Source organism: Lutra lutra, chromosome 5 (assembly GCF_902655055.1).
Source record: "Lutra lutra chromosome 5, mLutLut1.2, whole genome shotgun sequence".
Taxonomy (NCBI): domain Eukaryota; kingdom Metazoa; phylum Chordata; class Mammalia; order Carnivora; family Mustelidae; genus Lutra; species Lutra lutra.
In genome coordinates, this window is record NC_062282.1 from 100,983,090 (window position 1) to 101,010,849 (window position 27,760).

Here is a 27,760-nt window from a genome sequence, read left to right on the forward strand (position 1 = left end):
CACCAGATGGACTTGTTCACGGTACTTAAGGGATAAAACCAATAGAAAAGCAGTCTAGGTCTCTTTCACGGAGCCTTTCCAGTTTCCCTGTTTAGAAGTTGGCTTAGTCGGAAAGACCCTAAGAATCAGTACCCCCCCCCCAAAAAAGAAAAATGCCTGGAGAGTCCCCAACTTTAAAATATTTCCAGGGGTGCCTGGGTGTCTCAGTCATTAAGCGTGTGCCTTCAGCTTGGGTCATGGTCCCAGGGTCCTGGGATCGAGCCCTGAACAGGCTCTCTGCTTGGTGGGAAGCCTGCTTCTCCCTCTGCCACTCTCCCTGATTGTGTTCCCTCTCTCGCTGTGTCAATATCTGTCAAACAAATAAATAAAAGCTTTAAAATAAAATAAAATATCCCCTAAGAGGCAGTTGGCATTATATAATACTCCCATGGCTTCCAGCCTCCCTGCCTCTCTGGTTCTTAAGACATGGGAGAGTTTATGGTCTTGGATCATGCCCCAGATTGTAGACAGTGATCAATTTTGACAACGTTTGCATATTCTGAGCAGTGAAACTGTTAATGACTCTGGTGTTTATAGCCCGGGTTTAAATAGGAAACTAATAAAGATAGAATCTCTGCTTGGTAAGGGGCTTGAACACCAGTCATGGCAACTTTCCAGGGGCACCGTGAGTTCCATGACTGCATCCCTGGGCCCCAGGTCCAGTCTCAGAAAATGCAGTTAGAAGGGTGTTAGAATGAACAGGGCTAGTGGGTTTTTCACAGAACTCACGTGGAGGAGGAGGTGGGTGCTGCTTTTGGAGGGTAACGAGTGACTGAGGGAGTGAGTGGCTGGCTGAGTCTGCTTTTTGTTAAATATAAGGCCTGTAGGGTTTGTTTTGGTTTCCTGTTTGCTTTGAAAGAGCAAGCAGTATCTCTGAGGCCAAAGGGCTCTAACAGAAACGTGGATGCCCTTGGCTTGAGGTGGGGACAAGATTTTACAAATGAAGTCTCCTCTTTGCTCCAGAGGTAGTCAAGTTGTAATCTACTAGGCCTTTCAGGAGTAATCATCTACAGCAGGGAGCTTGACAAAAAGGCAGCCCCAGGTTGTTTCTTAGAAGTAATTCGCAGGAAAGTCTAAAATGGACTGCAAAGCACATACCCATCTGCAGTAGTTGTTGCTACAGGTGTAGGATGTTGTGGTTTCTAACATCTTACATGTGTTCTCTAAACAATACCTTGAGTGTCTTTTTGTTTCTGGCCTGTGTGGTTTCCTGCATTTCCAGTGGCTCATCCTATATAGAAAGGCAACTGCCTACAAAGTATGATTGAAAATGACATATAAAGACACACATGCAGAAATGGCCTTGGCTCTGAAAGCAGCTCTCCCTGAGCTTGGAGCAGGATGGAGCCTGCAGCACATGTCCAGGGAGCTGAGCTGAGTACTGCATTGCTGACGTCCAGGCCAGCAGTTTCCTGGCACCCTGAGGAATTCCTGCAGGTTCTGAGCCCTGGAGCTCTACAGCAGACCAAGGAATAGAAATCTGAATTCAAAATATCAGAGGGTAAAGGGGAAGAAAGGCTGCCGGTATGTGAGAGCTCCTGCCAGCACTCCACAGCCCATGCAGGGAAGGTCTAGGAGATTTTATGGGAATCATCCAGGTAATACATTAGGCAAGCTCTGGCTCTGGAGCTGTAATCCTGGGAGCCAGAGATAGTGCTGGGACATAGCTAGGTGACTCATGTCCCAGGTGTGGAGCATGAAGATTCTAGACACTCTAGTCGTACTTTAAAAGGCAAGGGCAGACAATCCTGAGGTCGGACTACATAGTTGGTTCATTGTAACTTCCATCCCATGTCTGCCAAGTTAAGGGTCCTCCTTTCCCCCTCCACAAACACCCTCCTGAGACTACTCAGTTCCTGTTTGAGAACTCTTTCCCATCTCAGGTTTACCTGATATTCAGGTCTTATTTGACTTACATAAAATCTTCGAAGGGAGTGTGTGTGTGTGTGTGTGTGTGCATGTACATGTGTGTACCTGAGTATAAATAGGTAGTTGGAAGCCCCTCTCCATGTAAACTTATCTACTAAGACCTGACCCCGCTGAAAGCTCTTAGTTTTAAAAACTCTAAAATCATTTTTTTAACTTTTTCCCTTCCAAAAAAAGTGATGGAAATGTGAGGCATATTAAACTATCTCCTTGCAGGGATGTGGTCATCCGCTGGCTGCTTAGAAGTGATCTGGCAAAATTCTAGTCCCTGACCTCACGGACTGGGCAGTCCTTACTGGACCAATGAAGTATGTGCTTTCCCGTTTTTTTCCTGGAGTTTGGGGGCGGGGGGGGGGGGATTCAAGGAAAGGAGAGCTCAAAAGGTGCAGTGAAGGCGGGGGGGAGTCCCTGGCTGGATCACAGGGTAAGGGAAGAGGCTCATTTATTAGAGTTTCAGGTTCTCAACTTCATTCCCAGTCAGTGACTATCCCTCCGCCATTTTTAGCCTCACCGTTGTTACCCAGCAGGCAACCATCGCTGGATACAGTGGAGGGATAAACAGAGTGTGAAAGCCTTCCTGAGACTCTTACTAGTATAGACCCAAGGGCAGAGGACTTCCTTAGGACCTCTAACTAACAGGGCAGTGATAGGAACCAAGGTTTCAACCTACAGATCAGATATGGGGAAAACTGACAAAGGTATCATTTTCCTTTTAATGTAACAATTTATAGCAGGCCTAGACTCTATGCATGTCAAGCACACATGGAAAGCTTTCTCTGTAGAACAATTTTTTCTCTTTAAAAAAATACATCAGATTACATGGATTTCCAGTTTAGGATACCTAGCTACATACACAGATTTGTCTCCACTCCCTCCAGAAACTCCACTAAAGTGACAAGGGATTTACCATAAATGCAAAAAGCAAAGGTAAACAAAGAAAAAAGGAGAAACAATAACATTTTAGAACCTGGAGAGCATTTCAAAGAGTGGTAACGACTTAGCAGACCCAAGAAAGTAGGAAAAACTGAGAGGCAATCTAATCTATATCCACAGAATCCCCCAAATGTCTAAGAACTGGTGCTACCAGTTACTCCGGGGAGTGGACATTTGATGAGACTAAAATCCAGAAGACTAGATGAGTTTGTTTTAAAAGAGTGAGATCCCCCCCATATCTCCTCCACTACTCTCATAGAAAACCGAAAACTTAACTCCCTGAAGAGAGTAAGACAAGGCTTTGTTGGGCTTGGGAACAATAAGAATTGTTAGGGTAGAAAAAGTGTCCTGAAAATAGGGTGAATAAGTGAAAGCTGACAACATGTTGAAATTAACCCCACAATATTTTGCCCCCCCCTATTTAGAAAAGACTTCTTAGGGGGAAACTGGTGAACTCAAGAGAAAAGACCCAGAGACAGACATCAGAGATTCACCTGTGAAATGGCCCAGGCAGATCACCCAGCTGAGAAGCTCAGAGTTTGACAAGGCCTGCCTTGCATACAGAGCTTCCTAGAAGCTCCATAGGGCCCCACTCTTGCATATGAACAGAGAGCTAAGATCACCAACATCTGAGGAAGACTTCTAATAGGAAAGAAAGATAGCAAAGCATCAAACATTGGGAAGAAAACACTGCAGGGAGATGAAACCTTGAAAAATTATCACATACATGAAACAAGAACAAGACTTTACACAAAAGGCCAAGACATTCAGAGAATTAAAAGTAGGAAGTAAAAAATGAAAATCTCAATAGAAGACTTAAAATGAAGTTGAGGGGTACCTGGGTGGCTCGGTCATTAAGCATCTGCTTTCGGCTCAGGTGATGATCCCAGGGTGCTGGGATCGAGCCCCAAATCAGGCTCCCTGCTTGGCAGGAAGCCTGGTTCTCCCTCTCCCATTCCCCCTGTTTGTGTTTCCTCTCTCACTGTCTCTCTCTCTGTCAAATAAATAAATAAAATCTTTTTTTAAAAAAATGAAGTTGAGAGATATCCCTGAAGGCAAAACAAAGAGATAGAAAGTAGCCAGAATATAGTAAGAAATTTAGAGGACTAGCCCAGGATATGTCATCTGATGAGGAAGAACTCCAGAAAAAGACAAAGAAAACAGAGATCATCCAACAGCTCATTAAAGTCAACAGAACTAAAGATCTACCAAGTATCAGCCACAATGGATAAAAATAGATTGACACCTAGGCCTATCACTGTGAAATTCTAACATTTTAGGACAAAGAAAAGATCCTAAAATATAACTACAAAGTGCCAGGAATCAGTACAGAATCTGATTTATCAACAGCAACACTAGCAATATGAAGGCCAAAAAGAAATGTCTTCCATTCCTTACAGAAAATTATTCCCAACCTGGAAGTTTATACCTGGACCCAACATTAATCAAGTAGCGTAAGAGAATAAAGATACTTGCAGAAGTGCAATTCTCAAAATATTTACCACATACCCTTTCTCAGAAAGCTAGTGGAAGATGGGTTCCACCAAAACACATTAATAAATCAAGAAAGAGGAAGACATGAGGCCCACAAAATAGGGAATTCAACATAAGACAGAGGCTAAGGTCATCCCCAAGTTGCAGGTAAAGGAAAATCCCAAGCTAACAAATAGGTAACCAGTCTAGAGACCAAACAATCAAGATTGCAGTGGTTCCAAAGACTCATGGAGTGACTTCTGACAGGTTATCTAATGTGTCTGAACACACTAGGAGGAGATTTCCATACTGGAGGAGAGTTCGGAGCTTACTTGGTGATAAATATATAGAAAACCAAGCAAAGGAAAAGGATTAGTATTAATGCCACGGTAAGTTGGGGAGAAAAAAAAAGCCGTCATGGTAGACTACATAGCTAAGCTGTCAATAGCGCTTTAAGGGGTCATAAAACGGGAACATATATATTGATCTAACTAAAAGCCTGTGAAACTATTCGGGAAGATGACTGGTCACGTGAACATGGGTCATGGGAAGGGGTGAGAGTTAGATCCTTATCTTCCTGGTAGAAAGTCAACAGATAATATTTAAAAGTGAAAATTCGAGAAGTATCAATTAAATCACGTAATTTAGAAACACGGATGCCAATAGCAAATGACTGCTTGGAAACGTCGAGTGGGTTTGCCTTCAGAAAGCGGGAGGTGGGAGAGACAGCCGGTCTTCTGTTTTTCATGCAAGCCTTCTACAACTCCTTGCCTCTCTACATGCTCACACATGGCCTTCAATAAAGTCAGAACTAAATAAAAAGCAATAGCATCTAGGGCTTCTGTCCGACATATCCTTAAAGACTACTTGATAGTGAGCGCAGATGAAAATGTGCTGCTCTCTAAAAGCTGTGGTGTTCTCACGAACCCTTTTGGTTTTGTTCTGGTGTGAAACTCGTGTGATTTCCGTGACTTCCTGATCCACCGTGACGCTCCTCAGAATCCTCCTCAGGTGAAACTGGTTAGTTAGAGGTCACACTAGAAGGTACGGCCCTCAGCCTCTTCCCAGAGCAATAAGTGGGGAAGCCATCGAAGACAGAGCAGCTACAGCAGGCTGCAGACAGCACCACAATCAGAGTTGAGGAACTCTTCCACTTTCTACGTTTTCTTTAAAGTCTCTCACATTCAGTTATCTTATCCTGAAAACCCTACTAGCAATTTAGGCTATTTCTCACTCTTTCGAGCATTTTCAATGAATCTCAGCATTCCAAAACAGTTCACTCAAAAGCACAGTCGCTATAAAGTTGTCCAGTTTGGGGGCTCCTGGGTGGCTCAGTCGGTTAAGCATCTGCCTTGGGTTCGGGTTATGACCCCTGGGTGCTGGGATCGAGCCCCACCTCAGGCTTTCTGCTTGGCGGGAAGCCTGCTTCTCCCTCTCCCTCTGCCTACCACTCCCCTCCTTGTGTGCCCCCATGCACTCTCTCTCTCTTTGTCAAATAAATAAATTTAAAAAAAAATAAAGGTGTCCAGCTTGAGTTACATAAACAATACATTCAGACATAAACAGTCCTGACTACAGTGTGGTAAATGCTCCAGGGATGGACTTTCCAGACTTGTTTTTGGTTCACCTGTGAAGAGGTAGTTACTGAAGAGCTGTCCCAAGGAAACACACTTTTCTAGGAAATGGGAGAAAAAGAGTAACTCATGGGAGTATTCCAATTTAGAAAGAAGGGCTTGGGGAAATTGAGGGAGGGTGAGTGTTTTTTTGTTTTGTTTTGTTTTGTTTTGTTTTGAAGAGAAAAACTTAAAGACAAGATCCAAAAAGAGAGCCAAAGGAAAATTAACTGTTTCTTTAAGAGATCTGAAAGTAAACTTCAGGGGTAAACTTTATTCCGTTTTCCAGACAAATTTGGAAATCCTATCTTCTTTACCAGATCTCCCTGACACCAAATTTTTGCAAGAGGTCCTGCTGATTGCTCTGGGGAATATAAAAATGAATTAAAAAGGGACTTGTCTTAAGAATTTTACCTTGTCTGAAACTCTTCTACCTATCTTTGGAAATGGACTTTCTCTCAGTGTAAATTTTAGGTAATTACTTTCTAACTGTGTATACTTCACACGGGCATCCCCATCACCAATGTCTCCTTTGGGGTTATAAATTCATTCTGATATCAGGGATACTTACAACATGACTAGGTCTGGATGGCCTTTGCTGGTTTAGGAGGTGTCGAACATGATTAAAATAATGAAGACAATTATCTTCCACACACACTAAATAAAAAGATAAAGTTATCCCTCAGCTGCCCATGTGATAGTCTACATCTGTTTAAACTGGTACAGTCTTGCAGGACCATTTCTATGAATTAGTCTCTGATTTCGCTCATTGTCCTTCTCAGAGCCACCTGGTGACACTGCAGGCTTGGAATAATTTTAAATGATCACTTTTGCTTTAAGTGTGAGGTCTACTGAACTATTCCCCCTCTCTGTTAAAACATATTTTCACATCTTTATTTTTTAATCAGGTCATTTGATGGTGAAAATAACATATGAAGTATAGGCCTGAGATGCATAAATAAATATGACTTGCTGTTCTGCAGTTTCTGGTTCAAATTCATCCTTTGGGAGGACCCGACCCAGTGCTGTGCTACCTCAGAATCTAACTCACAAAGGCAAAGCCTATGAAACCTGAGGACCCAGATTCTTCTGCGTATTTATCATCCCAAGAGGTCTTGGACTTTGTTCCCAAATGGGCAGTCAGGGCAGAGTGAAAGTGTCTAGGTTCATCTGCCTACAAATGGCAAGTGAAATCAAAAAGTAGAAACACTGGCTGGGATGTTTCTAGTGAAAATCCACTGCAGCCGGGGAAGAAGGGTTTCCATCCTGTGCTTGTGGAGAAATGTATGGCTGGCAGGCCCCAGCAAGTGCTCTACTCATCACCGGCTCTGTCAGCGTGGGATAGAAGCCACCTTCCTGCCCACATAAACGAAATGTGACTATGTTAGTGGTGTCCGGAGCTCACACGGAGACCTTCAGCTTCCAGACTGTGGTCAATGTTGCTGTTTTAAATTTTAAGAGACTGGAAGGATTCTTCACCTGTCTTTCTCTGTCTGTAGGGTTTGAACACGGTTCTGGGGTTTTTCCTTTTTGAATCCAGGGGAGTATTAGTCTGGATTTGTCAGACAAAATATGTCAAGTTATTTACATTTTGAATTCACAAATTGAAGGCTTGTATTATAAATTACTGGAGCTAGAAAGCGTAAGAAAATGCCATATGTACCTATGAATAATTCTGCATTCATTTCTAACTTAAAACTGCTTTTTTAAATCTCGTGTCTTTTACCTCATCTTGTCCACCTGACCAAGAAGTATTTTTTTTTTTTTGAGGATTTTATTTTTTTGAGAGAGAGAGAGTGCGAGCACCAGGGCAGGATGGAGAGGGAGAAAGAGAGAATGAGAAGCAGGCTCTCCACTGAGCATAGAGCCCAATGCAGGGCTCGATCCCACTACTGTGAGATCATGACCTGAGCTGAAACCAAAAGTCCGATGTTCAACCGACTGAGTCACCCAGGCGCCCCTGTCTGAGAGGTAGTTTAATGTATCTAACTGCCAGGACTCTTTTTGACATACCAGAAGTGTTGTTTTAGCAGAGTTTCTCCCCAGGTGACTATGAAAGTGAGCTTGTATTTTCCCCAAAGCTGACGTGTTAGGGGGACTCATTCCTGCCTAGCAAGGAAGGCCTGTGCAGAGTGTTCAGCTGATATGTAGTATAATCTGATGTTAAAGTTTAACAGCTACCAGGAAAAAAAAAAATTTTTTTATTGAGTGTTAACAGCAGTGCTGTGGGGTTGTACTCTCAGAAAGGAATTTTTTTTGAAGATCTTATTTATTCATTTGAGACAGAGAGACACAGAGACAGAAAGAGAGAGAGCACGAGCAGGGGGAGGAACAGAGGCAGAGGGAGAAGCAGTCTCCCCGCTGAGCAGGGATTCCGGATGCAGGACTCCATCCCAGGACCCTGGGACCATGACCTGAGCCGAAGGCAGATGCTTAACTGACTGAGCCACCCAGGCTCCCCTTGGAAAGCAATTTTTTAAAACACACAGTAGGAAGATTCCAGGGTCCAGTAGTAAAATAACACCGACTGGGTCAGGAAATAGGCCAGAAGCTCAGGCAGACACATCTAGAACCAGGCTCCTAGCAATGCTCACAGCCATACAGGCTGCACAGTGTGGCCAGTTTTGTTGAGGAAAGCTCCTGATATTTACACCAACTTGTATTGGAGGGAGATAGTGATCCCCTACCTCCCTTCCTCCATGGGTTCTGCTTCATTTCCATGCAGGTATCATTTAATCAGCAAACACTTTAAGCGGCAATTATATTCCAGCATCGTTCTAGGACTGGGCATTCAGTGGTGATGGAAGCAGGCTCAAACCCCTGCCCTTATGGCCCGTGTATTCCAGCGGCATCGGCTCAGAGAATGTCAGCACTGGAGCCTATCATGTTCAGAAGTTATAAACCCAAATGGCTTACAGGGGCCAAACCTGGATTAAACACACACTGAGGTAAGCACACTAGAGTGTATGTCCCAAAAGGTGTCCAGATACGTTTCTTTAGTATACTCTGTAGTCCAGAAAAAATACCTCTGAGCATGAGAGGCCCCTCATGGCTGCTCTTTGACTCTCCAACATCCTCACACCAGAAATCAAGACCCAGAGAGGCTGTGTGCCTTGCTCTGGGACGCATAGCCAGGCAGGAACAAAGCTAAAGCTGGAACTTGCCTGCCCTGTCCCAGTGCTGGTTTGCTGTACTGTGTTCCTTCTGCTCCCACAGAGTGGCTCCTTGAGGCACCTCAGAAAGTTAGTAGCATCTGACAGGGTCTTGGTGAACAACTCATTCATCCTTTCAGTCATTATTTATAAAGCTTTGTCACGTGCCAAACACCAGGGAAAGTTCAAGAGTGTTGAACAAGACCAGTGTCGAATAGGGGCCTTAACCTCCCACAGCTTAAGAGCACACTGCTTCAGCCATCTAGATGTATAATTACTAGGAAACGATAAATTCCCTTTTTCCCCTTTGAGCACTTCTGAGGCAGTAATTACAACTGCAAGCCCAGAAACACACATGTGCTTAACCTGGAGAAGAAATAAATGTAATATTATATAATTGATATCACATGTCCTTAAAATTAACCTAGCTCAACAATTGGTATGAAAAGATTTATTGTAGACTAGTACCTAGGTGCACAGTTGTTGATCAATACAGACTTGTGGGCTGTAAGTCTTCATGTGTTATGCACTCTCAGCTGCTGGGCAGATGCATAAACTCGGTCTGCATTTGACTATTTTCTAACAGGCTCAGCAGCTGCACAGGTCAAGTGTCAGGGCTAGCCATTCACTGCACGAATACTGATGGAGTGCCCACCTACCCTGTATAATACTCTGTGTTACAGTGCACATGTAAGTGCTAAGGTATTCGAGGATTAGTGTTTATGAACCAAAGGTAAGTTGGAAACTACTTTTTGCTCCAAGTTTCCCAGAAATGTAGTAGAATCCTTTGGAAATAGCTAAAGTTAGGTCAGCAATTCAGTTCATGCCATTTGCTACAGCTGGAAGGAGAACGGCCACAGGTATGATCTACAGTGATTCACCCAATGGCTTGGCAGGGTGATGAGGGACTTGGAAGGAACATGATTGGAAAATTGGTGACAAGGATATCTGAGGAAGAAGTATGTGGATAGACTTCTCTGAATGGGAGAGTGGGAAATATTTGTATCTTATGTGAATGCTCCAAGAAAGGTGACCTCAGGTGGAAAGGATGACTCACTCTATGGACATGAATCAGCATCATTCCCTACCCACTCCTGGCATTGCCAAATGGGATCATGAACAAAACAGCCACAGTAGCAATGAAAGAATAAAGGTTATGCATGGGCTCAGCAACATGGGCTTCCGCCTACCAAGGCTATTGATTGCCCAAACTTCTGATGGCCCTTTAGTTCCTAATATGCCACAAATTTCCCAGAGAAGTCATCAGCTACTTGATGATGAGTTAATTACATTGGGCTATTTCTATAATGGAAGGGACAGCACTTTATTCTTAATAGATGCTTACTCTTCTTGCCTGTGATGTTTCTACCAAAACTATCATCCATGGACTTACAGGATAATTTATCCACTGTTGTAGCATTCTAAACAAATTTCTGACCAAGGAATTTGTTTCATAACAAATGAGATTGCAAAAAGGGACCCATGCTCATGAAATTCACTAGTCCCATCGAGCTCCCCATCATCTTAAAGCCACTGGCTTAATGGAATAGTGGAATAGCCTTTTTGAAATTTTCTTAATTCCAGTATAGTTAACACACAGTATTATATTAGTTGCAGGTGTACAATATAATGATTCAATAATTCTGTGCATCACTCTGTGCTCATCATCACCATCCTATTCTTAACCCCCTTCACCTATTTCATTCATTTCCCCCACCCACCTCCCCTCTAGAGAACAGTTTGTTCTCTATATTTAAGAGTTTGTTTTTTGGTTTGTCTCTTTTTTACTTCGTTTATTTGTCTTGCTCTTAAATTCCACATATGAGTGAGATCATATGATACTTGTCTTTCTCTGACTGACTTCTTTCACTTGGCATAATAACTCTCTAGGTCTATCCACGTTGTTGCAAATGGGAAGATTTCATTCTTTTTATGGTTAAGTGATACTCCGTTGTATCACTTTTGAAGCCTTTTGAAGATTCAGTTATGGTGGTGGCTAGGTACCAATGCCTTGCAAGGCTGGGGCTACATCTTCCAGGATAAAATACATGCTCTAAATGGATGTCCAATCCATAGTCAGGACTCAAGGGTCTGGGAATCAAGGGGTGAAAATGGGGATAGCTTTTATTACTATTAACCCTAGTGATTCACTGGCAACATTTTTTTTTTTTTTTTTTTTTTTACTAGCATGCCTGCAGTTGGACTCTCGTGGTTTAGGAGTTTTAGTTTCAAAAAGAATTACTGGTGGAAAATGCTTCCACCAAGGGACGTAACAATAATTCCACTGAACTAGAAGTTGAAACTGAAACTGTCCCCTAAACACTTGATGCTCCATATACTAAGGATTCAACAAGCAAAAACAGGATTACTATACTGGCTCAAGGGACTAACCCTGATAACCACGGGGAAATTGGGATGACTATACCATAGGAAAGTAGGAGATCTTCTGGGGTATCTCTTACTATTCCTACATCCTAGGATTAAAGTCCATAGAAAAATGCAACCCCATTCAAACAGGACCACTAATGACCCTGAACTTTAGGAATGCAGGTTTGAGTTTCCTCCACCAGCCAAGCAACCATGACCAGCTGAAGTGCTTGCTTACAGTAAAGGGAATGGGTAATGGAAGAAAGAAATGTTATATCAGCAATGACTATGTGCCCATTGCATAAACGAGGACTGCAATAGTGTGATGGTTTCTTCCTCATTTAGATATCTCTATGTTTGCATATATATGTATTTTAAATGTTATTTATTTATTTGACAGAGAGAGTAAGAGAGAACAGGAACAGGGAGAAGGGCAGAGGGAGAAACAAACTCCCGCCAAGCAGGGAGCCCGATGTGGGGCTCGATCCCAGGACCCTGGGATCATGACCTGAGCTGAAGGCAGATGCTTAACGAACTGGGCCACCCAGGTATCTATCTATCTATCTATCTATCTATCTATCTATCTATCTATCTATCTATCTCAAACATTTTCATTCTCTTGCCATTTCTCATCCCCATATCACCTGACTTACAATGTGTTATATACTAATTACCTTATATACCAGGGACTGTGAATCAGCAAGAGGAAAAATTAACTTCACCCAAAAACAAAAGAGGGACTTGGTATCCTCTTCTGAGGGAAGGATTATGGGCTTTGGTTGTATGTGTGATGGTTGCACCATGCCAGGCTGAAGCACTACTTTGTTGTGGTTCTCCTCTGGGTATAAAATATATTTCCTCTGGATGTAAAATAAGTGGATGAAGGGTCGGCTGATGTGGCTTTGTCATGTGTCACCATGATAGACTGAATTCTCTGCCCAGAATTTCATCCCGCAGGTTTCCCGTTAGAATGTGTCACAAGAGAGATCCTTGTGTGAGATCTGGAGGCCGGAAGCAGCTGCTACTGTTGTGATCTCCTGGTTACCCTGTTGGTGTGTGTGGCAGCCAGGCCTTCAACTATTCTACCTTCTCCAGGCTCCTCCTCTCAGCTTCTCTGACTCCTGAGCCCAATGTGTGTTAGGTCCGTGAAGACATCAGTGTCTCCCGCAGACACTCCTAGCACCCAGGCCAGAGCCAGAACAACCAGCTCACCCTGTGGGTTTCGCCTTCTCCTGCTCTGCCCTGATTTGCACTCCCCCTGCCTTCCCACCTGTCCACCCCTTGGATTTGGATATCTAACATCAGTCACAAAGTTGGCCTTACAGAAACAGCTCAACCAGCTCCCATGATTGCTTAAGATCAAATTCTGTGACAAATCCCTCACCACACATGTATCTTCTTACACATCTGCTTCTTCTCTGACTGAACCCTGACTGATATGGTGGTTTCAAGAATAGGGGACTTTATTTCCTTCACTTGTAACTGGTGGAAGGTGAGCAGCCCAGGTGGGAAGCACAGCGTTGCTGCCGATGAACAATCGGGGACCTACGTTCCTCTGGTTGTGCTGTTCTGCCATCCTGGGGCACGGTCTTCACCCACCTGGTCAGAGCTGTCTCCACAGCCAAATTCCAACGGGCAGAAAGGGACAAGAGGGACAAGTGGGAGGAGACCCACTCCACCCCTAAAGCCTGGCCCTGGAGGTGGCACACATCACTTGTGCTCACATTCTGTAAATGAGAACCTCATCACGGGGCCTTACCCAACTCCAAGGAACACCGGGAAATCCGTTCTTCCTGAAGTGGACACACGCCCAGAAAGAAAGAGAAAAGGTATTCTGATGAACAATTCACTTCTTCTACCACACACATATAGACTACTTTCAATTATGTAAATATTACAATATACAATAGATAATATTAACATACAATGTATATTTTATATGCCCATAAAAATTATATAATAATACTATGTACACTATGTATAATAGAAATATATAATAGATACTAATAGATACTATTAAATACCAGGCTTCTGATGCCCAAGACCTAAAAATAGAATAAAGGAACCACTAAAAATGAGCTGAGTTACCCAGCAAACCAAAGCCAGGAGGACCCAAGTGCAATGAAAAAATGAATTGAATGCTTCCAGATTTAAGAGTCTTTGTGCCAATAAATAAATAAATAAACTACTACTATAATAACAAACCCCAGGATCTTTCCCAACTAAAAATCATAATTGATTACAAGCTGTTGCTTATAGCATTGAGTTACATTTTGCCTCACCAACTAAATGCCTCAGTAGTTGAAATGATTTTGTTTGAGATTCACATGGATTAAATAGCCTAGAACACATCCACCCTAGACTTAATCTAAGAGAGCGGAGATTTGGTTCAAATGTTGCTTCTCAGCATGTCAGGAAATGTTTTCTTCAATTAAGTAATCTTATTTTAGAGTTAGCTCTGTGCCAAGAAAATAAACAATATATCTTTCATGAACACATCCACTCTGTTGTATAAAAACTTTTATTTTCTGGGAGGCTGCTCTTGGAATTTGTACACATAATGAGATCAGAGCTGGAAAAATCCTGTTTTCTTTAGTATTTAATGGCTTTGGAAACTATAAGGGAGCCATGTGACACAGTATATTGACAGAGCTCTGAACAAGTGAGTATCAAAGATCAACAGATAATCTTCTTTTCTCCCCAAAAAACTGCAGTCTTACAGGAACGCTGCACTAAGTACGGTGGGATGTTTCCACTCAATCTTGAGCTGCATAAAAATCGGTTTCAAGAGAATCTGGTGCCGAGCACATAAATGCTGTTATGCTTTCAACACATTTTAAGGGATTAGGCATTATGGCTATGCACTTCCAAGATCAAGTTGCAAGAATGGGAAGTCAAGCAAAACCCTTAAGAGCCGAGGTCCTGCCTGCCTAAAGGATGGCATTGTAGAAGGCAGAAGGCTAGAGGACCCCTTCTTGGAGGTCTCTGCTCCCCACCCCCAAGGAGGGCTCTGGCTGGAGACCTGAAACGGGAGAGAGAATCGCGCTCTCCTGCTCCACCTCCTGCTGTTCCCAACAACCTCTGTTCCCAACACGCTCTGTTATGCTCCAGCAAGACCAAATGACTTGCACATCCCCAGATGTGCAGGGCGGCCTCTCTCTTCCACGCTGTGTGTGCTGTTGTCCACCACGACAACTCCTCATTGTCCTACACCACTCAGCTCCGGGATCACCTCTTCTACGAAGCCCAGGCAGTTAATTACTCTCTCCTCTTCATTTTTTTTCTTACTGTCTTCCCTGCTAAAGAACTTCTTAAAAGCAAGAAACCCTATTGATATTGCTTCTCTTACATTCTTGTTGCCTAACAGATCCAGACTTATGGTGGGCACAAAATATGTGTTTATGACCTAAACAAGAAAACGTTAAATCTAAAAAGGTGGGATATGGGACCTTCCTGATTAGCCAACTGTAGCTCCCTCTCTGACATAGGATAGGTCCACTCCCAGCATTCACTGAGGATGAAGGAAAGAGAAATTGCTCTGATCTTTCACGTTCTCTCCTCCATCTGTACCTGGATCAGTCAAGACGAATTTCCTTCATCTTGTATTTCCTTCATCACCCAGGGAATGCATTAATAAACATTTCCTAGTGGGAACTAGACGACTAACCCTCAGCCCTTAGAACCATGGTGGTACATTCCCTTTAGGGACATGTCCCAGAACAAACACTAGGTGAAGGGGCAGCGCAGAAGAAAACTTTCCCAGACCTTCTTGGAAGAGCTTTAACCTCTTCAGAAGTAAGAGTTGAGGGGCACCTGGGTGGTTCAGTCATTAAGCATCTACCTTCAGGGGCGCCTGGGTGGCTCAGTGAATTAAAGCCTCTGCCTTCGGCTCAGGTCATGATCCCAGAGTCCTGGGATCAAGCCTCACATCGGGCTCTCTGTTTGGCAGGGAGCCTGCTTCCTCCTCTCTCTCTCTCTGCCTGCCTCTCTGCCTACTTGTGATCTCTATCTGTCAAATAAAATAAAATAAAATCTTAAAAAAAAAAAGGCTAAAAAAAAAAAAAGCATCCACCTTCGGCTCAGGTCATGATCCCAGGGTCCTGGGATCGAGGCCTGCATCAGGCTCTCTGCTCTGCAGGAAGCCTCCTTCTCCCTCTCCCACTTCCCCTGCTTGTGTTCCCTCTCTTGCTGTGTCTCTCTCTGTCAAATAAATAAATAAAAATCTTAAAACACACACATACACCCCCAAAATAATAATAATAATAGTAATAATAATAATAATAATAATAAAAAGAAGTAAGTTGACTTTGCTTTACCTGGTTTTTTGAAGCATAGAGTTTAGATGGAAAATTGGGATAAAGCACAGGAGGTCCAGCCACAACAGACTCATCAGACTCATATGCACTCCTCCTCCATCACTCTCAGCAACTGTTCAGTGGGCCTCTCCAAGAGACAGTGACCAAGATGAAGAGCAGAGAACCCAGGGATGGGAATCAGGAGAACTGCAGCTGAGTCCTGGCTCTGCCGCTGTTTCTACAACCTTCGGCTGTCCTCTTAATTCCCTGGGCCTCAGTTTTCTCACCTTTTAATGGGAGCTGCACTATCCACTCTATCACTTTACCGTGAGGTGCTAAGCTTTGAAAAAGCTCGTTTCCACACAATCTTTGATAAAATGTAAAAGTGTCTCACCACCATGTGGCTTATCTCTCACTTGCAAGTATTCTACCTCTCAGCCATTAGGCTTCTCACTAGTCCACAAACACACTGTAGACACCCACACCTTGCCCACTTAGGCCCCTTCCACCAATGGAATTAAAACTCTCCTGCTTGGCTAAAAGAACCCACGACATCAGGCAGACATCAGGTACCCCCAAGATAGAAGGATAAAAAGAAATTCCAGGGGTGCCTGGGTGGCTCAGTGGGTTAAGCCTCTGCCTTCGGCTCAGGTCATGGTCTCAGGGTCCTGGGATCGAGCCCCACATCAGGCTCTCTACTCAAGCAGGGAGTCTGCTTCCCTCTCTCTCTCTCTGCCTGCCTCTCTGCCTACTTGTGATCTCTCCCTGTCAAATAAATAAATAAAATCTTAAAAAAAAGAAAAAGAAAAAGAAAAGAAACTCCAGTGTGATGTTCTCGCCCAGAACTCAGAACTCTATTCCAACCATGAGAAAAACATCAGTCAAATCCAGACTGGGGGAGAGGAGATGAGGCCTCCAGGCCCTCAAGTTCTCGGAAACAGGCAAAGACTAAAAAACCGTCTTAGACCAGAGAAGACTGAAGAGCCATGACAAGTAAGTGCAATGCGGTTCCCCCAAATGGATCCTGAGACAGAAAGAGGACATTAATGGAAAAATTGGGGACATCCCTAAGAGCGTGGAGTGCAGGTAAGAGTAATGTATCAGTGTTGGTTTCTTGATTTTACAACTGTACTATGCAAATGTAAGATGTTGAGAATGGGCAAAACCAAGGGAGAGCTACGCGAGAGCACTTTCTGCTATTTTTGTAACTTTCTGCGTATTTTAACTTGGTCTAAAATTTGAAAACTTTTTTCTTTTTTTAAACATTTTATTTATTTATTTGACAGACAGAGATCACAAGTAGGCAGAGAGGCAGGCAGAGAGAGAGAGGGGGAAGCAGGCTCCCTGCTGAGCAGAGAGCCTGACATGGGGCTCAATCCCAGGACCCTTGGATCATAACCTGAGCTGAAGGCAGAGGCTTAACCCACTGAGCCACCCAGGTGCCCCTAAAATTTGAAAACTTTTTAAACAGAATTCTATACTTCCTGGTCAAGCTTCATCCAACTGCCATCTCCCTTGTCGTGCCTTATCGAATCCTCCATGTAGCTCTGACCTTTCCTTCTTCAAAACCCTCCTCGCACTTTGCTTCCTTCTTAAATGGCATCCTATATGTTACAGTTGTTTGTGTACTATTCAACCCTCCCCTACACACACACGCACATACTAATATGCAAGCAACTTGAAGGTGATTTTTTTTAGTCTGTAGGTCCTAGCAGAGCTCCTGGCACGTGACAAATATCTACTGAGTGTTTACGAATGGACAGATGGATGGATGGATTGCAGCAGCCTGTGGTGTCAAAGTGTAGAGTGACTGTGGCCTATTCATCCTATCCAGGCTTAGCCACAAAAGACATTTTCTCAAAATAGAATTTATTCTGAGGACTGAGGCAATGTCTGTTAATAGAAGCATTACCATGTATTTGCAAAACACCTTGCATTCTAGACTTTTAAGGCGATTTAGAAACCACGACTTACTAATCTTCACACACACACTCCCCTCACATGAACTGCTTTTGGCATAATTTAGTAATCCAAACTGTACATACCACAGGAGATTTGAAAAGTGCCTAATTAAAGATACAATGCTGTGCTCACCTTATCCTGGGCCTAAATCCACTGAAATTAGTGAGCATTTGGATTCAGAGAAGGAAGAACTGAGGCATTTTTATAGCTGTGGATTTAGAAAGGATTTGGGGCATCAGTACACTAGGCTTGAATGAGAAAAACAGGCTAAAAATCAGCAATAAATAAGATGGTTGGGAGCCAAACAAAATGTCAGAATTGAGGAAGAAAATTGGAAAAGAACGAAAGTGTCGCACTGAACTGCTAAATCAAAGGCACAGGAGAGGCCAGCATGCAGGGAGCAGACACTGTAATGGAGAGAAAAAAATGTTGTCTTAGCCTAATTTCCTCCTTTCTGAAAAGCAGAGTTTGAAGTGTTGCTTTGCATGTAGGTGGTTTACTTATTTTTTTAAGGTGCTTTACTTTTTTTTTTTTTTTTTAGAATTTGTTTTAGAGAAGGGAGAGAGAGAGCACACATGCACACAAATGGCGGGGAGGGGCAGAGGGAGAAAGAGAAAATCTCCAGCAGGACCAATCCCCACCCCACTCACTGAGCACTGAGCACAGGGTTCAATCTCCTGACGGTGAGATCATGACCTGAGCAGAAATCAAGTGCCGGTGATTTACTTTTAGATGAGAACCCAAATAACAGTAACAGAAAACTGAGAAGCATGGACCTGGCTGTGTCATGCTCTCACGGGGGAGAGAATTCAGCTTCAAGTGTAACCCGTACTAGTGGGAACGCGCATGATTGCCATCAGCTGCCCTTACACGCACGCGAGGGGTAACCGTCCGGGGTGGTTTAGCTACCTTTTACATGTTGTAAAGAAAAGTTTCAAAAGCAAATTTTATAGGCCGGGAAATCCTATGATGATGAGTACAAGGTAAACTGCCCTCACCATTTCACTCCTCCAGGTGACTCCGGTGCTGCTTTAGAAGTTGATGTACCTCTCAGCCTGCCAGGTCCGAACACAGTGGTACTTTTTTACGACTTGCATCATTACTTTCACTTCTAAACCAACAAAGGAAAAGCACAGCCCTTGGGAAAACAGCAATCACTACCACTATTCCATTAGTGGGAGGGGATTCATTTGTCCTCCCCGATTCTTGTATGTCACAGTGACCTGCTCTGTGACAGCTAGCTACCTTGCAAAAGCTGACTCCACATTACACGATTGTAACCATCGCTTGACTGCATTGCTTCGGCCTTTTCCTCTGAGCTGTTCGTCCAGACATGGTCAGATTGGGGGCTTGAGGTTTCAGAGGTCAAAAAAGAACTCCAGCTGTCAGAAACAGAACTCTTCAGAGACGGCGGGTCTGGACCTCTATTAGCAACACTGCTGCTGCTGTTATTTCTGCGGTACAGTGGCCCAGACTCTCAAAGTGCCTCAGGGCCATCAGCTCTCCTTCCCCCTTTGCTGTCTGCCCTGGTGGTCATGGTGTGGGTCATTCGAGAAAGGTGATTTGAACGCGTTCTCCACAGCTGCTTCAGCAGTCAAAACCCAAGCAGGCTGGGAAACACCGCCCCAAGATGAGCGCGTTGGGCCACCAAGGCACTAGGAGTTAGAGCTACGATGCCTCAAGGTTCAGCAGAAACCCACTTCCTCTCCCAGAACCTCCCCACGTGGGCGCACCCTGTGGAAGAAGCCTGCCCTTGGAGTCAGTGACCCATTTCTTCTTCCAAATGGCCAAGTGACCTCAGGTAACCCGTCATCTCCCCAGACCTCAGTTTCCTCTTCTATAAATTGTGACTGGAGGATTAGAAGGTCTTTCAGCTCTGAGATGTTATGATGTAAAAATCTTGCCAAGACAAATCTCTTAAGTTTGTTTTCTTGTATGTCCACACCTCCTTCTTCTCTGTTTGTTCTGCACATGGAAAATATCTGATGCCTCACCCTTCCTCACCCTCACCAGACACTTGAGAAAATCTGGAATGTTTCTTCTATAAAAGAGTTTGAGCCATATTTTCTACACATTTGGCTCCACTTTGCCAATAAAATCCTTGCCACTTCTTCAAATCATGGGACAAAACCCTGCATCCAGAACATAGCTGATTGTCATCAGGTTCCTTCAACGTTGTATCAGATTCGGTTACTTTGGACATCTTTTTCTCTGTGGATCAGAAGATGGATGCCAGCCTATCTATTTATCTCCAATTTACATCAAGGGAATTTGAAGGGATGTTTCTCATGGGGAAAAAAAAATCTCTTTTGAGAATTCCTTTGCCCATTCTGGCCCAATGGAATTTCAGGTGACAACTTTTGGGCAGAGTCGCAAAACTACATTTTTATTTCCATAGATATTATTTATCATGAGAAAGTTGTGGGGAGTTGGTTGGGGGATGGTGGTTAAAAGCATCTCTTTTGCTCCAATCTTAAAAGAAAGTTAAAAACTAAGTCTTAAAAAAAAAAAAAAACCAAAAACTAAGTCTTTAAGATAGTTCTCCTCATGGGTGGCTCAGCTGGTTAAGCATCTGTCTCCAACTGAGGTCATGATCCCCGGGTCCTGGGATCGAGCCCCACATTGGGCTCCTTGCTCAGCAGGGAACCTGCTTCTCTCTGTCTCCCTCTGTCCCTCCCCTAGCTTGTGCTCTCTTTCTTTCTCTCTCTTAAAATCTTAAAAAAAAAAGATAGTTCTCTTCATCTAGAACCCACCAGAAGTATGAATTCTGATGGCCACATCAGTCTGAAGATACAGAACATCACAATTACAGAGGATGTTTTCCAGGTTAGTGAGAATCCTCCCTGAGCTGCTTTCCTCTGACTTGTTTACCCTTCCGGAAGCCCTAGAAATGGCCCCCTACAGCATGGGCTCAGTTCAGATGTGTAGTGTTGTTTGCTGCTTGGCTGATGCTGGACTGATCTTAATTAGCTTCCTGACCACGTGAGAAGAAAAATGTAGTTGTTAAAATTAATCACGTTCACTGGGACAGCACCAACGGCAAAGGTGCAGGGACCAGAACAGTTTGTCACAGTGTAGGTGGTAATTTAGCAGGACCCTCTGCTTCGACACACTGACAATCTGGCTCTTTGGGTCAGAAAACATTGAGTGTGTACGCCAGGATGCCCTGACATCAGAAGATCTGAGGGCTGGTGTTGAAGTGAGGAAAATTAATATACCAGCCAATGTTTTATTAGAATTGAGTTTAAAAAACAAATCAATATGAGGTCTTCCTTACTTGTGTCCCAAGCATGCCCAGAACTTTCTTCCTTTTGGATTCCTTAAATGTTATTGTTTTGTTTTGTTTTGTTTCGTTTGGCTCACTGATGATACATGAAGAAGTTTCTTTTCAATATTAAAGTGAAAAGCATTTCTCTGTGTTTGGACACCTTGGATGTGAATTTTTGACCCCGAGTCACTGGTTCTCTTCCTGGCTCCACCAAGCAAATCATTGATCCTCTCTGGACATTATTTGGTAATCTTAAAAAACACGAGGGGTTTGGAATAGACCGTCATTTGCAGCACTGGCTACCTAATTTGCAGGTCCTGGTGTAAATTAAAATAGAGGGCCTAAAGTTCGGAAATGATTAAGATTTTCAGGAGAACAACAGCAGAGTGTTAAACCAACTGTGGGGCCCTTCTATGCACCGGGCCTGGGTGACGAAGCAGGTCACAAACAGTCAAAGCTGGCCTTGATCTTTCCTATGCCTTGTCCAGCACCAAACGTTTCTGATACCAAGACATTTTTTTTAATCTCCATTTTGCACAACTCTCATGAAAATTAAAAAAAAAAAAAAATGTTTAAAGAAAAGAAAAAGAAAAAGAAAAAACCAAAAGCTTGAGTTGCATTTTTTGCTTGGAACCTATCTCACTTTTACTTTTCATGTTCCTTCGACCATAAGTTGTACCTCAGCCCTTCCTGACTTCGTTTTATTCTCCAAGATGGATTTTCTTCTTTCCTGTCTAAAACATCCAAATGACCTTTGCTTTGGGTTTTTTTCTAAATCACCATATGTTCGATAATTGTGCCCAAAGGAATTACTTCCAGAGTGGCCTAAACACAAAAGAAAAACACACAGCCAACTTTTTCTCTAGAGCAGTGCAAACATTTCCTTAAACCTAAGTGTCTCAAGAGGAAAACTGACAGAATAAACCTTTCACCCAGCAAGCTGACTGCACAGTGCTTATACAGAATCCTTCTTGCATTTTTACATCCCTGATTTATCTACTGTTTTGCCAATAAAAGCAGTCACGTTCTTTGATTTAAGTTTTTTACAATGGAAGAGTGGCCAGAGAAAATGACTCAGTTGAGTGTTTTATTAACAGAAAGAACTGATACGCCAGCAACAATCCAAGTTCTTTGCCCCTTCTCTATCATGTTACACCATAATATAGCACCTATCTGGGAAGTAGTTGCAAATTAAATGCCAGCGAATCAGTGGCTTTTCAGATATTAGGTTCACCAAAGTGCCAACCATAAAACATAAAGAAACTTCAGCATTGAGAAGTGAAATCTATTCAAATAATTTAACAATTAAAAAGTAGCTACCCAAAATGAGGGGGTTCTCTCAATACCTTACAAGGAAAAGCCGGTTTTCTTGCGTGAGTTTTTCTGCTAGGTTCAAATTACTGAAGTCACATCCGAGTGGATAAACTCCCTGTACGAAATATCACCATCACTTCAAATCAATGGTGAACGAGATTTATTCTCCAAGTTACCTTGGAGAATTTTAAGAGGAGAACGTGACTTCCAATCTATTCTGATTGACAACGCAACCTCCAAATGGATTTATTTTCTATTTAGAAAGTTTGGGATATTCTATTTATTATCAAAAACCAGTACATTTACTCTTTTTCCTTAATCATATAAAAAATCAAAAGCCCCTTTGTCCCAAATACTCAAGGATCAAGTATGTTCTGTTTCAAGGGACAGTTTAGGGCAAGGATGCTATCAACACCAATAAACCACCATGTGGTTTACGACAGCTCCAGACACTTGAATACCCATCCCCTTCAGCATAGGAGCAAATAAGTCGGCAGAACAATAAATGCCTGTATTGAGAGCTCACCTACTTCTCTGCCTAATGGCAGGATTATATCTAAACCCTTGCATTAATTGCCTAGGACTGCAATCACAAAGTTCCAAAATTGCATGGCTTCCAACATAGAAATTGATTTTCGTGCAGTACCAGAGGCTAGAAGTCCAAAACCAAAGTGTCAGTGGGCTCTGCTCTCTGAAGGCTCATTCTTGCTTGCCTCCTCCAGCTGTGGTCATCACTGGTGCCACAGCACCCCAGTCGGTGCCTCCATCGTCACAGGACCTTCTCCTCTTTTTTTTTTAATTATTATTTATTCATTTATTTGACATACACAGAGAGAGAAATCACAAGTAGGCAGAGAGACAGGCAGAGAGAGAGGAGGAAGCAGGCTCCCCGCTGAGCAGAGAGCCCAATGCAGTACTTGATCCCAGGACCCTGAGATCATGACCTGAGCAGAAGGCAGAGGCTTAACCCACTGAGCCACCCAGGCACCCCCCTTCTCCTCTTTTTACAGGGACGAGGTGTATCAGTCTACCCAGGCTGCTCCAACAAAATACAATAAACTGGGGGGCTTATACAACAGACGTTCTGCCCCACAGTTCTGGCTCTGGAGGCTCCAAGTCTGAGATCAAGGTTCTGGCCTATTTGGATGGACATGAATTTGGAGGGAGACTTTCAACCTCGTACATCTCCCTAAAACAAATGGTAATCTCTTCTCTGTTGAAATGAAATAAAATGAACCAAAATGTCTTTACGAGATGTTCCATAAAAGAAAAGCTTGGCGAGTCCCCTACGAAATCCATTCTGTGCAGTCATCCAACCCATTAGTTCTCAAAGCCTGATCTCAGGACCACTTGCTCCAATTCCACTTTGGGAGGGGCTGATTACAAATGCAGATTCTTAGGCTCCCTCCAGACCTACCAAGTCAGAACTGCTAAGTGTAGAGGCCAGGAACTTATATTTTAAACTAGCACCCCGCCTCCCGTGGGGGGTTTTGTGCACACTACAGTTTAAGACCCACTGATCTATAGTGTCAGAAAAGTCTGCTTTACATTCCCCACAGTGCTTCTTAAATTCATTCTTTTTTTTTTTTTTTTAATTCTTCTCAGGTGAAATTGAGAACAGCTGGTCAACAATATTTTTTTTTTATATATTTGAACACCATTCTAAAGGTATTCCTCATTCCTTTCTCCCCCACATGAAACCAAATAGTAGAAACTCAAATAATATTCCTTAGAATGTGTTTCCTAATCATGAAATAATTTACAAACTCTGGTCAAATTCTTGTCACCCCCCAGAATTGCAGACAATGCCTTGGGTCATGGGAAGAGGTAGACTGTTTCATATTCCAGATTAGAAAGATCTGAAAGCCAAAGAAGTTGCACTGAAGCCATCCTAACTGAAGTTATTTCTAGCCAGGGAACATTGGTACATACTTAAGTATTCATAGCGCACGAGGTAGAGACTGCCTCAATTTCTCCTTCTTTCCTGTCAGTCCTTTGTGTCAAATTTTATGAGCGAGGAAACAACCTGCCAGGTCCGTGCCATCTGTATTCTGAGCCCTGTGGTGGGGCATCAGGAGAAGTAGGGGATGAGACCTAGAAAGGGGGTCAAGAAGGGAGACAAAGGCAACTTGGCATCTGAACTGGAGCTTCTGCAAGTCTTAAGAACCACTCATTTCTTGGGGCACCTGGGTGGCTCAGTGGGTTAAGCCTCTGCTTTCAGCTCAGGTAATGATCTCAGGGTCCTGGGATCAAGTACTGCATTGGGCTCTCTGCTCAGCGGGGAGCCTGCTTCCTCCTCTCTCTCTGCCTACTTGTGATCTCTCTCTCTGTGTCAAATAAAAAAATAAAATCTTAAAAAGAAAAAAAAAACTAGTCGTTTCTTTTTGAGCGGCACAGAAAAACACTTGGTGAGGGCCACGCACGGCACTGTCATTCTGCTGAGCCAGAAGGTCTGCAAACTCTAGTGGTGATACTTACTACTTATCAGCCTTGAATTTTGCTCTCACTTGAACTAGAACTCCATGCTGACCGTTCACATACACGTTCATGAAACATCCATCAACATCTCCTGAGTACTCACAGTCTAGACATGGAAAACCAGAGGTACAATATATACTATGAATAAGGGAGCTTCCAAATAAGAAAGAAATTCGATGAGTTAGAGGGGAGAAAGAAAAGAGGAAGTGTTTTTCAGATCTAAAACCACATTCACCAGTGAGAAGAAATGATTCAAGTGAGTCCCTCTGTGTGTCTGGGGGGCAGGAGGAGTCACATCACCTCAGCCAGCGCCATTCATACATTTCCCATTCTATAGACAACTGCAACATTTCACTGAGAGGGTCTTTCTTAGTCTAACTAGAAAAGTTAATGGTCTTAATGGCTTATTCAAGCCAGAAAGCATTTATCAAGCACCCATCATAAGCAAAACATTTTTTAAATTAAGAATTGCTTTAAAAATTAGAGGACGCGGGCGCCTGGGTGGCTCAGTGGGTTAAGCCGCTGCCTTCGGCTCAGGTCATGATCTCGGGGTCCTGAGATCGAGTCCCGCATCGGGCTCTCTGCTCAGCGGGGAGCCTGCTTCTCTCTCTCTCTCTCTCTGCCTGCCTCTCCGTCTACTTGTGATCTCTCTCTGTCAAAAAAAAAAAAAAAAAAAAATTAGAGGACACAATCAGCTCTTGAAGATTTTGCAGTTTATTTAGGAAAGAAGATACCTGTATTGTTAGAGAATGCTACAGAAAGCCAAGTTATCATAAATGAAAGATGTCATATAAGTGGTATTTGTTAATCTCACATAAAAAATTTGCTCTATTGGGGTGCCTGGGTGGCTCAGTAGGTTAAGCCGCTGCCTTCAGCTCAGGTCATGATCCCAGGTCCTGGGTTCAAGCCCCACATCGGGCTTTCTGCTCAGCAGGGAGCCTGCTTCCTCCTCTCTCTCTGCCTGCCTCTCTGCCTACTTGTGATTTCTCTCTGTCAAATAAATAAATAAAATCTTTTAAAAAAATTTGCTCTATTATTTTGCAGGGAAAAAGGTTAACTTCTCATACCAACAAAACACAATTAAAGGTAAATATCTTAAACATTATCCAGAAAAAATAACATGATTCTAGTATAATAAGTATCAATTTTGAGCATTTCATCTTCATGTCAATGAAGTTATCCTTGAACATAAAACATGATTATTCATGGGAACCAAAACAAGGAAGAGAGTCTAGAACCGAGTCTTGAAAGAAATGGAGGATGATATTGACAAGAACAGGAAAAACTTACTAGGCAGGGTGAACTACCCAAGCCATGTGCTGCAGGAAGGATGACGTATGAAGAAGAGTCTAAGAGACCTGAACAGAATGCATCAAGAGATCACGGAGTAGAATTGGAGCTGCAAATAAAAAAGGGAACACAAGGAGTGAAGTTCTTTGAAGACCGGCCTAAATATTAGGTTGATCATATGAACCTTCCACTTCTTTGTAAGTCTGTACAGTCCATTGTTTGGAATTTCATATGGTTCACTAGAACGATGGAGTTTTTGAAATGACACTGCAAAGAAACTGATGTTTTGGGAAGATCTTTCTGGTGGTGGACAGGTGGGCACTTGGCTGAACTGGGGACTGGAAGACAATTAGGATCTGCTCTAGAAGCCTGGGCATGAGATGGCTAGAACCTGGACTCGGTTCGGCTGCAGGTATGGAAAGGAAGAGTCAAATCTCAGAGGCAGCAGGTATCCTGAGACAATTAGCGGTCTCTGCCATAGGTGCAGCCTAGTGGGGAAGTCCTCTGTAAATTGAAGAGCTGTTTTGAAAATAATAATTAAGGGAAAATCCAGATTTTCTAAGATCAAGTTTCCTGGAACTTCCAGGTATCTACAAAGGAAACAGAATGAAGAAAATATCATTCCCTTTTCCCCAAACTATGCTCAGTCCCAGGGATCTGGAACCAGCCAATGAGTCAAGAAGGCAGGGAAGAGCTGTTGTATGGAGAGGCTGGTTGTGAATCTTAGAACTGAAAGGTACCTCAGGAGAGTATCGTGTATCTTATTAAACTAGTGCGAACTGAGAGACTTTTCTGGAAGGAGGTTTCTCCTAGAAATGACTGCCTAAGTGAATCTTCATTTCCATCTGTGTCTCCAAACCTGAGACATTTCCGGAGTTGCATCTTCTCCTGGAAGTATCACACTTGATCCCTGGAGTAACCTGTTTCTCTTGGAAATTCAGCCTGGGCACAAGGAAACCCTGTTTGGGCTACATCAAAAACGCCCTCCTGCTCAGTGCCCTGTCCATCTCTGTGAGTGCATAGCTCAGGGCATAGCTTGTTTCCTAACCTGCAAGAGACTGGCCCTCTCCTAACAAGGTGGAGCTTCTAAAGACTAACCAAAAGACACTGGTCTCCTAAGTCAGGCTCTGGGGGCTTCCATGGACACTAATAGTTAGCAGAGCGTAGGATCTATTCTTCCTTCTTGCCCCCTTGCCCAACATAATGCCTAGCACATACTGGGGTTTGATGTAATATCTCCTGGGAGAAAATTCCAAACTTTTCTACAAACAAAAGATCAGAGCAACTCAGTCTTCCCACTTAATTTCAGCTTCAGATCTGAGGGTGATCCTTTCCTCAAATTGCTGGGATTGTGAAGACGGGCTTCATAACTTCAGTTAGCTGCCTCACCCACTTGTGAAGCACTTTCAGGCCTTTCCCTCAGGAAAAGTTCCTTTTTCATAACCTGGACAACTCTGCTTCTCAGAGCTCTACAAAGCAGGAGTCCTCATGCACTCTGAAATGGGGGTTGACTCAGACTTAACCTGAGATCAGCAGACCAACCAACTCATTTTGAAAGAATGAAGCCAAGGCCCAGAGAATGATAGGTAACTTTCCCCGGGATCTCATGGCCAGTCTGAGACAGAGATGCCCCTGGGGAATACCCAGGTC